Source organism: Tenrec ecaudatus, chromosome 6 (assembly GCF_050624435.1).
Source record: "Tenrec ecaudatus isolate mTenEca1 chromosome 6, mTenEca1.hap1, whole genome shotgun sequence".
Lineage (NCBI taxonomy): Eukaryota > Metazoa > Chordata > Mammalia > Afrosoricida > Tenrecidae > Tenrec > Tenrec ecaudatus.
The window spans coordinates 11728886-11743957 of NC_134535.1; the positions used below are offsets into that span (position 1 = coordinate 11728886).

General features: G+C 45.9%; 1 protein-coding gene and 1 non-coding gene across 2 annotated transcripts in view; both read left to right on the forward strand.

Moving 5' to 3' along the window:
* Positions 1–15072, forward strand: part of SREBF2 (sterol regulatory element binding transcription factor 2) — a 63528-nt gene that overhangs the window by 14238 nt on the left and 34218 nt on the right. The window lies entirely within an intron of this gene.
* LOC142451949 (U1 spliceosomal RNA) lies at positions 6847–7009 on the forward strand. The gene has a single exon (XR_012785044.1). It is a non-coding gene; the product is annotated as a U1 spliceosomal RNA (small nuclear RNA).

Here is a 15072-nt window from a genome sequence, read left to right on the forward strand (position 1 = left end):
CCTCTTTCTCCCAAGGAGCAGCTGATGGTTTTCAATGGCTGATCTTGGGGATATCAGCCCAACTCGTAACAACTATGCCACTGGGGCTCTTAAAATGTTAAAAGGGGGGGGCGTGAGGGAGGGGAGTGGGAAAAAAATGTTAAAAGAGAGCCTAATTTGCTCTGAGAAGGCTCCACAAGTTCACGGACAAGTTCCATTATTTCATCATTCCTTTTTCCCATGAACTTTTTGTGAAGCTCTCTTGTGCAAATGTTAACCAAAAAAGTACAATAAAATATTTCATTTAAAAAGTTTTTCTCAGACAGCTTTAATCAGGCCCTGCCCTGCTTCAGCAGGTTCTATCAGTGTGGATTCTCAGTGGTCTGCCCAGAAACGCATCTGGCTAGCTGGAACAGAAAAGGAGTTTATAGGAAAGTTGCCCACTGACTTCAAGAAGGAGCTAGAACCAAGGAAGACCTGGTAGGGCAGACATCATGGAGGGTGGGCTGGGAGCCTCCTGGTGAGGATCTTGCCCTGTGCCAAGGCTCTGCCTCACCTCTGCCCTCCCCACTGAGGATTCTCCAGAAGGTCAGGGTGCTATGGGGGAATCAAATGATGGGCAGCAGAGTTACATTGGCCAATACCCACTACAGTTTGTGCCTCTTTTTGCCTCTGAAGTACAACCCAACCCTCATGTCCCAGAGTGGCACTAGGCCTTCCTCATATTCCCACCCCCAGTTCCACAACCCTCCACTTGGCTGTCAGCAGGACATTGCCAGTTGCCTTGCTGATGTCCCGACTCAGAAGAACCTTTCATCGTTGCGGATTCCACATTCTCTATCTGGCCCTTGTCTGTTGTGGCCCTTGCCATAGTGCATGGTGATAGGTGAGTTTCTCTCGTAAACAAGGGCCCAGAAGAACTCTGAGTCCTGTGGCGCCCAACCACAGGGCAGGTGGCACAGGCGAGGTTGGAGCACAAGTTTGAAGCATGATTTAGTCATCTGCTTTGCAAGTGTTTTTGCTCCTTAAGGAGATGTAGGGTTGTGGTGCTCAACAGAAGGGAAGTTTGCGGTACAGTTGGAATGGTTTATTTTTGCCTCGCCGTTTAGGGACTGGAGAGGGTAAGAGCCCTCTCAGTGTAGACTCTGCTCACCCTTGCACCATCCAAAGACACTTCCAAGTGAAGTGGCTTGGGCCTGCCTATCATTGTGAAATGATCGTGCTGGACCGGTCTCGCCGTGTCTCCCTCTCCATCTTGCTCAACTTTCCATCTCCTGTTTCAGGGGCACCTCGGAGGCCAGGACAATGTGTGGGCTGGGTGGGGAAGAACGGAAGTACAGGCCAGGCCTGGCTGTCTGAGTAGCTCTGTGCCAGGCTCTGTTTTGGTGACATCCCTGTGGTACTTGCAGTGGCTGCCAACTCGAAATGCTAGCTCCTCTGCTTGCTGACTGGCTGGACAAGCCGCTTACCCTCTCTGTTGCTTTACTTTCTTGTCGCTACAGAGGAAATGACAAGGGCAGCTTCATCAAACAGTTAGGCATAAAATGAAGACTCTATGTAAAGTGCTGAACGCAATCATGAAGGCTTGAGGTAGTTAGTTGATTGTGCCAACCTGGCCAATGAACACATGTGGGGTTAATTGAATGGCGGAGAGATAAATAGCTAGGCGAGCCTCACCTTTGTAGTTCTCAGGTTTCTTGCTTTCTGATGGTTGGACCAGGGTGCAGCTGCCTTAGCCAGTTCCCTGCTTTAGCTAGCAAGGCTCATCTCCTGCAAGACATCCCTGAGGAGAAGCTGCGTGGACCTACCCTGATGCAGCCCTGGGTGCTGGAGCAGCCGTGTGGAGATCCCTGCCAGAGCTGAGATGCTTACACGTTCACTGACTCGGCTTTCTTCCTGCAGTCGGTGTCATTGTGTCTGTTTTATGAGATGCAGGAGGACCTTGTGGATTGGTGTTGGACCTCGGCTTTCTTCCTGCAGTTGGTGTCATTGTGTCTGTTTTATGAGATGGAGGAGGACCTTGTGGATTGGTGTTGGACCTATGAGTTAATTAATGTTGGACTTATGGGCTTGGGCAGCACTGGGTTGGGATGTTTTCTTGATGTGCACTTACCCTGTATATAAAACTCTTACACCTGCGTTTCTGTGGATTTGTTTCTCTAAAGTACCCAGACTAATACAAGGCTCCATAAATGCTAACAGTTAGCTAGTCCTTTTCTCTTAGACTGCTGCTCTTCACCTCTTCACTGGCTCAGGTCTTCTCTTGATTTCAGCTCTCAGTGTGTATGTAGGCTTTACCTCTTTCAAAGCAGTGATGAAATCACGCGGCAACCCTTTCAGATGTGCTGGGCCAAGAATCTGATGCCTCAATCAGGCTTAGGGAAGGCTCGGAGGCTGGGTTGCCTAGCTGGGCTGAGGGTAAGGCCCTTGCTTGGGTGGGGACACATGGTATAGTTCCTGGTTGAACCTGACATGGGCAGGCAGGGTAACTGTGAAAGGAGCATTGGATTGGGCCAGAGCAGGGCGTCGCCAACCTGCCTACTGATCTACCCATCTGAGATCAGAGCACAGTGCCACCTACAGCCCTTCCTGGTATGTAACTAGTCCCTCTGACTCCACTTTCCAAGTGCTTTCTTTATACATGTTAACTCTCTCAAGAGAGTGCTTGCTGACTGCCTCATCTGTCCACTCGGAGTGAACTTGGAGGCCACAGAACAACCTGTGCAAAAGTGCCTGCTCAGAAGTTAAACGCCACTTCACTACTGAGGGCTAACCAAGTTGTTTTCCAGTCAGTGACCATGTTTAAATGCCATATGTAACTATACACGTGCACATGAATGTGAGGTAACTTGCTGTAAAAAGGCAAACCCAAGGTGGATTTTTAAGCACCATACGCCAGCAGGTTCCTCTTAACACCAGCTACCTCTCTGCATGCTAACATTTAGCATCTAGCACCTCTCTCTAAGCAAAGGCTTTTCTTACCCACCCATGAACCTTGGAAGGAAAATAAAGATTAAGATGCACGTAGTAGGGCTTTCCTGTGCCTGTGGGATATGTCCTTATTGATTTGTTTGGTAGTTTTAAAGGGGGGGGGGAGACTTCTAGAATGGAATAAAATGTCAAGACAGAATGTCTCATTTGGGAAATAATGTAATAATTTGGTTAGAAAGGTGTACTTGCAAATTATAGCCAGGCAAAATAGTTCCCTGGTGAGCCAGTTACACTGTCAACATGCTTTCTCTGAGTATGATCTTCAGTAGAGGCATTGAGATTCATATTTACCCTGAGATGGATTACATAAACTCCCCTCCCCAGCCCCTCAACACACGATGTTTTATTGCCAGTCCACGCTGCTTTGCTGCTCTCTCCAAGCTTATGCTGAGTAGAAATAGTGAAAATGGAAAGTCCAAGGAAGGTCATTTAATTGGTTGGCTAAGGGGTTGGGGTGGGGTTCATGGAAAAGAGACTCAGGCAAACGTATGTACCAGCCCATTTTGAGATGGATGGAGCCTTGGGCATGTTATTTTATCTTTTTGAACCTTGGTTTTTTATCTTATAAAGGAAAATGATAAGCCTGATTCTCAGGGTTCTCAGGATACCAGTATTAGTGGTCATCATTAACATGGTACTGTCTATGGACAGTCCGTTTGAGTAAATTCTATTTAAGTTGCCATTATCTGTATATTTTCATTTTAAAGAAAAACAATTTTTTATCAGAAAATGACTTTTATCGCCCAGTTTTTGCTTGTAAACATTAGCCACTGGGTTTTAGGCAAAGTTTAAATTTTAGGATGCTGATCTGGATATTAGAGGGTCCCTGGTGGCCTAGTAGTTATGAGTTAGGTTGCTAACCACAAGGTCAGCAGTTCCATACCACCAGTTGCTCCTTCAGGGCAAGGACAGGGTTTTCTGCTGCCTTAAAAAAGTTAGTCTTGGGTTCTTTTAAAAAAAAAAAGTCAGTCTCAGAAACTCATGGGGACAGTGGGCAGTTCTACCCAGCCCTGTAGGATCACTGTGAGTTGGCATTGACACACTGGCAGGGAGTTTAATCTGGACATATTCACCTTTTTTTTCATTAGGGGCTCATATAACTCTTACCACAGTCCATACATACATCAATTGTGTAAAGCACATCTGTACAGTCACTGCCCTCATCATTCTCAAAACATTTGCTCTCCACTTTAAGTCCCAGGCATCAGATCTTCATTCTTCCCCTCCCTGCTCCCCCCTCCCTCATGGACCCTTGATAATTTATAAATTATTAGTTTGTCATATCTTACCCTGTCCGATAACTCCCTTCACCCACTTTTCTGTTGTCCATCCCTTAGGGAGGAGGTTCCCCCTTTCCAAGCCACTCTCCCTCTACCCTCCCAGTATCGCCACTCATACCACTGGTCCTAAAGGGATCATCCGCCCTGGATTCCTTGTGTTTCCAGTTCCTATCTTTACTAGTGTACATCCTCTGGTCTAGCCAAACTTGCAAGGTAGAATTGGGATCATGATTGGGGGGGTGGTGGGGGGAGCACTTAGGAACTAGAGGACTGTTGTGTTTTTCATTGTTGCTACATTGCACCCTGTCTGGCTTGTCTCTTTCTCGAGACCCCTCTGCAAGGGGATCTCTAGTGGCCTACAAATGGGCTTTGGGTCTCCACTTGGCACTCCCCTGCTCATTCACTATGGTAAGATTATTTGTTCTGATGATGCCTGATACCTGATCCCTTCGACACCTCGTGATCGCACAAGCTGGTGTGCTTCTTCCATGTGGGCTTTGTTGCTTCTGAGCTAGATGGCTGCTTGTTTGCCTTTACGACCCCAGACACTATATCTTTTGATAGCTGGGCACCATCAGCTTTCTTAGCCACATTTGCTTATGCACCCATTTGTCTTCAGCAATCATATCATGGATGTGAGCACACATGATGATTTTTTTGTTTTTTGATGCCTGATAACTGATCTCTTCGACACCTTGTGATCACACAGGCGTGGTGTACTTCTGCCATGTGGGCTTTGTTACTTCTGAGCTAGATGGCCGCTTGTTTACCTTCAAGCCTTTAAGACCCCAGATGCTATCTCTTTTGATAGCCGGGCACCATCAGCTTTCTTCACTTTTGCTAGGTGAGCATCATAGAATGCCAATTTAATAGAAGAAAGTATTCTTGCTTCAAGGGAGTACTTGAGTGGAGGCCCAATGTCCTTTTGGTACCCTAATACTAAACCTATAAATATATGCACATAGATCTATTTCCCCATCCTAATATATAAATATATTTACATATGTACATGTCTTTATCTAGACCTCTATAAATGCCTATTTTCACCTTTTCACAATTAAAGTTATATTTCCAAAGAGCTATGAAAGAAAGAGACATGTTGTTATATGCTAGGCTTCATCAAAACTGGCACTTTGCAGAAATTACACCAATCAGCCCAGAGTTCCCAGATTATTCAGATTTTTAAAAAAACTGTCAGTGTCTGGGTACCATTTTTATATTTGCATGAAAGATGCCTCTGAGAACATTTCAGTGAGTAAGTGATGATGTGTATGGTAAAATACATAGATCCAAATATTTATCATCTTTACCATAAGTGCACAATTCAGTGGCATTTACTACATTCACTTACTGTAAACCATCATTGAGATCCTCTTTCAAATATTTTTCATATCTCCTAATAGAAACTTGATTACCCTTGAAGAAATAACTCCCCAGACCCCCTGGCAATCATTAATAAACATTTGCTTTTCTGAAATGCCAATTTAAAGTACCAGTGTGTTTGGTGCATGGAGAGGTACTTAGTGCTCCAAGCAAAGGTGTTTGTCCATGTACTGTGGAGTGGGAATAGTGGGGACACCGGGGTAGACTTCTCCCCGACCATGCAGGAGACTCCGGTTCAATGAATTCCCTGCCAGCACACCTCATGCTTAGCTACCATCCTGCCTGCCAGTGGCAGTTGGGATTTTTCTGTGATACTGAACTACTCATGCTTTTAGATTAAGGCAGTAGTAGGAAAGGCCTGGCAATCTAATTGTAGCTCTCAGTTGGTGGCAGCTTTGTTGATCACAATGGTTTGACCTGCAACCCATCATAGGAAGGGCCCAGGGCAGAGTAGCCTTTCGCTCACATGTGTGATGCTGTTGACTTGATTCTAGCTCTTAGCTACCCCATAGCACAGGATAGACTGCTGCCTAGTAGGGTCTCCAAGGCTGAAATCTTTGCAGACGCAGACTGCCACATTTTTCTTCCTCAGAACAGCTAGTAGGTCCAAACTGTCATCCTTTTAGTTCATGGTTAAGCACTTACTCACTTTGCCTATAAAGCTCCTTTCCTTGTGCATAGGGCCACCAGAAGTCCCACACTGACTTTGATAGCAGCTAACAGGGACACTCCTGGCAGCACAAGATGCAAGAGATGCCAGAATAACAGTTTACTACATCTGATGTGGCAAAATCATCTGCCACGTGTTAAAAACAGACCTAACACAGCCAAGACTTACTAAGAGGAAACTAGCAAGATGACAAAGGTAGCTGCTCAAGGCAAATATAAGGAGCTGGCTATTACCAGAAGAGGAAGGAATGCAGGGGAATGGCAGATTTAGTTAAATTAGCTGGTTCATGCCCTGCAGTAATGAAGAACCACAGGCTGGGGTATTTTTTTCTTCTAGCCAGAAATCACCTACAACTTACTGGTTTTCCCATTAACAACTAACCTTGCAGAATCCGGGCTCTTGTCAGTAGTGAGGAAAAAGTCAGACAGTTACAGTCTAAGGAGCTACAGATAGGGCCCTCTCTTTCTCTCTGATTGGTTTTGAAATTTTTAATTGTTGGACAGGTTTTTGTTTTTGTTTTTTTTTAATCACATTTGGGTTCAAAAGCTTTAAAAAAATGAGATGCCATGATCACAAAGGTGGTTTTTCCAGGGTGAGGCTTAGCCATTGCACTCTGGATGTGCTGACCTGTGAAATTTCCCCAAATATGGGAAACTGGACTGCATAATTTTGTGGTTGTGGGGGACTGCGTTCGTACTCTCCCCTGAGATAAGGGAGTAGGGGATGATTGGTTCTGATGGGGAGAAGTCTTTGGTCAAAGTAATCACAGGTTGTTGTGAAGCCATGTTCTGGATATGGGGCTGAGAAGCCACACAGAGTGAGCAAGGAGGGACATTTCCAGAGTGGGGAAGAACAAAGGTGCAGGGGGTGGGGTAGGGGGCAGGTAAAATCCTAGTAGCAAGCTCTGAAACTCATGGTTAAGAAACTTGATTTGTTGTGAAAGGCTTTTGGACCACAAGGAAGCAGTCAGCAAGTAGGAGGCTGCCCTAGAAACCAAGGCAAGGGAGTAAAATCCTCTCTTTCACAAGGTCTCAGTGATCCTGGCAGAGGAATGGGCCCTGGGAGGCAGAGTCATAGGACACTCACTTCTCTGGTTGAAACCACCAGTTGGTTCTGGTCCTAGGCGGACCCTACAAGCCAGGGTTGTGGCCGAGCTGGGCCCTCTGGGGCTGTTCCTGGTCTTCTATTGACCTTTTTCTCTCCTAGTTGTTGATGTCTTGTTTCATTTTTATGTAATATTTGTTGCGTATAAAGGACCATATGGCATAATTGTATATGTCAGGAAGCTGGAGCTTCCAATTTCTGTGTGTGGTTTCTATGCCAGTAAAAAGAGTTCACTCATCCCTTGCTTAAAATAAAGGTTGTGTGAGTCACCAGTTCGTTAGCCAGCATCATGCTGCATCTCCTTCCTCCAGAGAAAGGTGACCCAAGCCCGGGTGTCTGAGTGGGGTGGGTTTGGACACCAGTCTGTCAGAGCCCTCATTCGGTGCCATGTCTACCATGTTCTTGGGGGCCAAGGCTTCTGCCTGGTGGGCAGAGCTAGACTCCTGGACTCCTCCCTGGGTTCTGGAGAAAGCACTGATGACCACAGATAACAAAGTGGAACTTGATCTCACAATTGACCATCAGATTGGGTAAAACTGAAAAGCCAAACCCACTGCCCTGGGGTCACCTCGGACTCATACTGGTCTGCATCTGGTTTTTTGTTTTAATGATTAGAGAGCACATCCCAACCAGGAGTGGGGTGGGATAGGTTTGGTTTGGAATTGACTCCCAGGTTTGCTTCTCCTGCCCATGAGTTTCTTTGTAGCACTCAAGCCTCGCTCCCAGCTGCTTGCACACCTGTGCGGGCTGCATATTCCCTAGCAGTCACCTGTAATCATAGGGATAGGCCCTTTTTTAAAAAAATCATTTTATTAGGGGCTCACACAACTCCTATCACAATCCATACATACCATGCATCGATTGTGTAAAGCACATTTGTACATTCTTTACCCTCATCATTCTCAAAACATTTGCTCTCCACCCAAGCCCCTGGCATCAGGTCCTCATTTTTTCCCCTCCCTCCCCACTCCCTCCCTCATGCACCCTTGATAATTTATAAATTATTATTTTGTCATATCTTGCTCTGTCCCACATCTCCCTTCACCCACTTTTCTGTTGTATGTCCCCCAGGGAGGAGGTCACATGTAGATCCTTGAAATCGGTTTCCCCTTTCCAGCCCACCCTTCCTATTCCCTCCCAGTATCCCCACTCACACCACTGGTCCTGAAGGGATCATCCACCCTGGATTCCCTGTGTTTCCAGTTCCCGTCTGTGCCAGTGTATATCCTCTGGTCTAGTCAGACTTGCAATGTAGGATTCGGATCATGACAGTGGGAGGGTGGGGAGGAAGCATTTAGGAACTAGAGGAAAGTTATATTTTTCATCGTTGCTACATTACACCCTGACTGTCTCGTCTCCTCCCCAAGACCCTTCTGTATGGGGCTGTCCAGTCAGTGGCCTACAAATAGGCTTTGGGTCTCCACTCCACACTCCCCCGCTCTCATTCACTATGGTAAGTTTTTTTGTTCTGATGATGCCTGATACCTGATCCCTTGACACCTTGGTGACACCTGTGATCACACAGGCTGGTGTGCTTCTTCCATGTGGGCTTTGTTGCTTCTGAGCTAGATGGCTGCTTGTTTACCTTCAAGCCTTTAAGACCCCAGACGCTATATTTTTTTATAGCCAGGCACCATCAGCTTTCTTCGCCACATTTGCTTATGTACCCATTTGTCTTCAGCTGTCGTATCAGGGAGGTGAGCACACAATGATACGATTTTTTTGTTCTTTGATGCCTGATAACTGATCCCTTCAGCACCTCGTGGTCACACAGGCTGATGTGCCTCTTCCATGTGGGCTTTATTGCTTCTGAGCCAGATGGCTGCTTGTTTACCTTCAAACCTTTACGACCCCAGACACTATCTCTTTTGATAGCCGGCACCACCAGCTTTCTTCATCACATTTAGTTGTTCACCCACTTTGTCTTCAGCGGTTGTGTTGGGAACGTGAGCATCATAGGATGCCAATTTAATAGAAGAAAGTATTCTTGCATTGAGGAAGTACTTGAGTGGAGGTCCAATGTCCCTCTGCTACCTTAATACTAACCTTATAAATGTATGCACATAGATCTATTTTCCCATCCTCATGTATAAATATATTTGCATATGTACATGTCTTTATATAGACCTCTATAAATGCCCTCTGCCTCCCAGTTCTTTACTCTATTTCCTTTGACTTCCCTCCTGTCCCACTATCATGCTCAGTCCCCACCAGGGTTTCAGCAATTCCTCTTAGTTATATTGCCCTTGATCATGCCCAACCAGGCCTCCAACACCCTCCTCACCACCGATTTGGATTGCTTGTTGTTTCTTTGTCCCTGGGTTTATTAACACTACTACCTTTCCCCCCACCTCCCTGTCTCCCATGTCCCCACAGAACTATCGGCCCCATTGTTTTCTCCCTCAATTGTTCATCCAGCCTATCTTATTTAAACAGACCTGAGGAGATAATAACGTGCACAAAAACAAGACAGAGGCACAACCCAGCAACAATATACAACAAAACAACAAACCAATGATAAAACAAAGCAAAACACAACAAGAAAGAAAAGCTTATAGTTAGTTTAAGGATTGCTTGTTGGCCTTTAGGAGTGTTTTCCAGTCCAGTCTGTTGGGGCCCCATGCCCTGGCCCCAAAGTATACCTTCAGCATTCCTTGGGGGGCTCACCGCTCCATTCCCTTGCTGTTCTTTTGCACCTCCTTAATGTTTTGCCTCAATGTGGTGGAATCCGATCGGGTGCAATTCCCACACTGTGTGTCCGGGTTGTCCCCTGTAGGGCTATGGGTCAGTGAGGGACGCCATGTCTCATAGTGGGGCCGGCCATGTGGTCATCTCTGTCTGCTCTAATTGGGAACATTGACTTCCTGGCCTGGTGGGCCATGATGTGCTCCACTCTCTCCTCTTCTCCCTTCATGTGTTTTCCCGTGTGCTCCGATCATATATGTCCCTCTTCCGGAGCTTTGAAATAAATTCTTCTGAGGGAAGGGGCAGGTGTCCACTTAGTAGTTGGTCACTAACCCACCCAAGGGGAGGGTATTGTTTGTGTCTCCACAGGGAATGCAACATGCCTGTGTGGAGTAGGGAACCAGTAGAGAGGGGATAGGCCCTTTTTAAAGTAACACAAAAGCCATGTGACCTCACTACACAGTGGTGAAACATTTACACCCTCGGTTCTACTGTAATGCAACAGATGCATTTCTAAATATCCCATGTCAGGCCAACTCATGTGATAAAGACCACAGGGCCCCGATAGATGGTCCCAGGACGAACAGGAGAAAAATGTAGAACAAAGCTCAAATTCTTTAGAAAGGTCAGAGTAGTCACACCAGTTGAAACCAGAGGACAGACACCTGGAACTATCACCCTAAAACTCCCTAAGCTTGAGCTGAAACTTGTCTCAAGGCCACCTTTCAGCAAAATAGCAGAATGGCACACAACATAAAGGAAGTGACCCATAGGAACGGTGCCTACTGAAATCCCGTCTGTTTAAGAGCAACAGATCAACATTAACTCTGATGCAAAGATGACAAGCTAAGGGGGACAGGGAAGCTAGGAGTCCTGGAACGGGAACACAGAATGTGGATACCTTGTGAAAATTGTAACAGATGTCGCTGGAAAATGTGTCTGGGCATTGTCTAATGGTAGCCTAATCTGCTGGGTAAACTTTCACCAGGAACACAATCAAATGTTTTCTTAAAAAAAAAAGAATTTAATCAGGGAAGCTCTCCTTTTGTCAGAGTTCCGCGATTCTGAAAAGTGAAAAGTAACCAGGCCTCCTCACCCAAGGGGACCAAATGGATTCTGGTGCAGCGACACGGTGCAGCCATGTGAGACAGACAGGCCGGGCCTCTGAAGAGCATGCTGTCACATCCATGGGGGTTGACGTGGAATGCTTTTCATGTTTTATGAAGCGAAGGGAGAAATCACTCATCATCTGAGTAGGACTATATGCAGGTCTGGATGCGCACCCCAACCTGGTGGGAAGATCCGGAAGAGGGCATTACCCCCCTCACCTTGACTTGGGACAGCTCTTGGGGGATGGGATCACCAGATGATTTTTACATTTCTTTCTTTGAACTGGTTTCTATACTTTTCTGTAGCAGTTATATTCCTTTGGTGATTTTAAAAGGCCAGTTATTTTAAAGTTGTGCTTAAGACGAGGTAAAAAAAAAAAGAGGAAAAAAAAAGACAAGATAGATAATAAATATAAACTCTTAAGAATACACGACCTTGGCCAAATAGCTCTCCTAACACCTAGCAGGACTAGGTAATAAATACTCCCCCAAGGGCTGTTGACTGACTGACAAACTGGAAGTGTTGAGCCACTGCTACCCTTCTCAGGGGGGGCTCGGATTCCTTGTTTCTGGCCAGAATTGATCTGCCTGAGTAGGGGGTAGCCTTGCTCTCAGGTGGATGCTACTGGTCTGAAGGGGGCAGGGTGATGTGAACTGGGGAATGTGACCTTGGGCCCCCTTAATTTGGTTGCTTGCTTCTAAAGAGACCTAAACTCAGTATCTTTTCTCAGGGCCCAGCCCACTGTGTGAAATAATTTAAGCCTTAGTTTAAGGGACAGCTGAAGAAAGGAATGTGATTTGGTTTAGGAGGCAGCTGGCAGGCCTGTTTCTGGCTTTGTCAGTTCCTCTGGCTACACCTCAGCAGGAGGGGACTGGGGCTGTATTTTCAAGGCTCCATCAAATCTGTGCCTTCTTCCCAGGCTGCTCTTTTGGGTTTCATTCTCTGTGGAGAAGAGAGGCTGTGTCATCGCAGGACGCTCCCATGTGGCAGAGCTCCGCATTAGAAGGCACCAGGGTGCCTGCCTCCTCCAGGCCTCCTTGTCACTGCAGACAAGCCCCAGTGGTAAGGGGCTCTTGGGGAGCACTCCCATCACACACACTCTGTGGATCAGAGGCCCGATAAACTCTTCCTTTAGCTCAGCGAAAATAATTTTATGGTTGGGGTCACCACAACATGAGGAACTGTATTAAAGGGTCGTGGCATTAGGAAGATTGAGAACCACTGCTTTAGATGCTCAATCTTAAGGGCCACTCAACGCCCCTCAGCCCAGCATCTGGCCACCACCAGAGCTTTTCCTATGCGGGCAGAAAGGGGCCTTCATTTTATTTCATTTAAGCAGTTGCATTTTGGCTGCCCACACCCTCCTGGCCTTCCTTGTGAAATAAGCTTTGTGAGCTCCACAGGTTACTTCACCACAGGAGTCCACATCTTTTCCCACGGAAGGTTCTTGAGAGCACTTGAGATAAGTGGAGCAAAGTGCCCATGTAGTGGGTGCTCTAGAAGTATTACTAACAGGGACTCTTATAAAGACCTGCCCTCAGCAAGCACTTGGCATAAATTATTTTATTAATCCTCATGACAAGAGGGCTACACTCCAGCTATAGAGAGATATAAAGTCCCCATTAACACAGCTGGTTGGTTACCTCAGGACTCCACGCAGGCCCACCTTAGCATTCCATAGATTCAGAAAGTGGACTAGCCAGCTCATCCTCTGCCTTGCAGAGCAGGCCTCTGGTAGAGATTGGGGCGTCTTCTTGGGGGAATTCAGGACGACTCGGCCAAGTAATAAATTGCTGTTAATCACTTTCTTAAGGCTTATTCATATACCTTTGTGTTACGCTAGGAATAGGTTAGCCTTGGATTGTGTTTCGTTGAAATTTCATGCAGTGTTTGCGGACGTTTTGTAGTTTAATCATAGACCAGCAGCTGGAATGGGTTGGTATAGGCTGTGCTCTCTGAGTCTGAGGAAGTCTGCCCATCTCTCCCTCCCACACACAACAGGTTAGGTAAGGACCGTGTATAGAGTGTCAAGATGTTAGAAAATAGGCCCAAGGTGTAATCATTTCCCCTTGTGAGATGCTGTTTTGCCCAGCAGGTGGAACCGACAAAAACGTACGCTCCAGTTATACCGTATGGAGGTTAACACTAGAAGCCTCTAGTAGCTTTCTGCATATCTGACACCCACTCTTTTTTAATAAAATAAAATATTGTTTTGTTTTTTTAAACATTTTATTAGGGACTCATACAACTCTTATCATAATCCATACATACATCAATTGTGTAAAACACATCTGTACATTCTTTGCCCTCATCATTTTCAAAGCATTTGCTCTCCACTTAAGCCCTTTACATCAGGTCCTCTTTTTTCTCCCCTCCCTGCCCGCTCCCCCGTCCCTCATGAGTCCTTGATAATTTATAAATTGTTATTTTGTCATAACCGGCCCTGTCCGACATCTCCCTTCACCCGCTTCTCTGTTGTCTGTCCCCCAGGGAGCAGGTCACATGTAGATCCTTATCATCGGTTCCCCCTCTCCACCCCACTTTCCTTCCACCCTCCCAGCATCACCACTCTCACCACTGGTCCTGAAGGGGGATCATCTGCCCTGGATTCCCTGCCTTTCCAGTTCCTATCTGTACCAGTGTACATGCTCTGGTCTAGCCGGATTTGTAAGGTAGAATTGGGATCATGATGGTGAAGGGGAGGAAGCGTTTAGGAACTCGAGGGAAGTTGTATGTTTTGTTATTGCTACGTCGCACGTTGACTGACTCGGCCCCTGAGTACATTCTGAACATGCAACTACAGAAGGCCTTTTGGGAGCAGGTCCCTCATGAGCGATTCTCCTTGGGAACGGTCAAAGAATGTTTTGTTCTGTGTGCGAACATTTTCTTGACTTTTTTAGTGGCTTCTTAAAGTAGTTGCCCTGTTGTGACTGTCTGATTGCACTCAGCATAATGTCCTTCGGGTTCATTCCTGTTAGGAGGTGGTTCGAGTGGTCATTGTTAGGTTTCAACTTTGCATCGTATTCTTTTGTGTGTCTGTGCCATAGTTTGTGTGTGCATTCATCTGTTGATGGACACTGGGATTGTTTTCTTTTGCTATTGTGAATAATGCTGTGGTGAACGTGGATGTGTATGTATTAATTTGTGTTACTGCCAGTCTTTTTCTAGGACCTGGTTTCCCAAAGTGGGTAATACTGCCCTGATAGTGGGGGAAAGGCTGTTAAAATGATACAAGGGGGCTGCAAAAGCAGTTATCTATACCTTATCCTAGATTATGGGCTATAGTATAAAACTTTTTAATTGCCAGGGGGCACTGAGTATTTATTTATTTGTCTGAAAAGGACTAGTAGACCCAATAAGTTTGGGAACCTATGGGAGACATACCAGGATCATATGATCTCGCTTTCTGGTCTTTTAAGGAAGTGCCCTATCCTTTTCCATAACGGTGGTACCATGTTACAACCTCACCGGCAGTGTCTGAGAGTCCCAGTCTCCCCACATCCTTGACAGCATTTGTTATTTTCTGAGTTTGATGGTAGTGGTGTTACCATTGTCATTGTTGCTTGGATGAGATGACATCACATTGATTTGCATCTAGCTAACAGTTACTAATGACCTCATCATGTCTTCATATATTTATTTGTTGGCCACCTAAAAGTCTTGGGTGAAATTTATCTTTAGGTCCTTGGCTCATTTTTTATTTGGGTTGCTTTTTTGTTGTGGAATTGTTGAAGTTTTCTGTAAATTTTAGAGCCTCATCCCTTGTCATAGCCAATTTTTCTTTCCCTGTCTGTAGGTTCTTTTTACTCTTGTGGAGAAGTTAAGTGTTTACTTTGTAGAGGTCCTACTGGCCTGCTTTCTCTTCTCCTG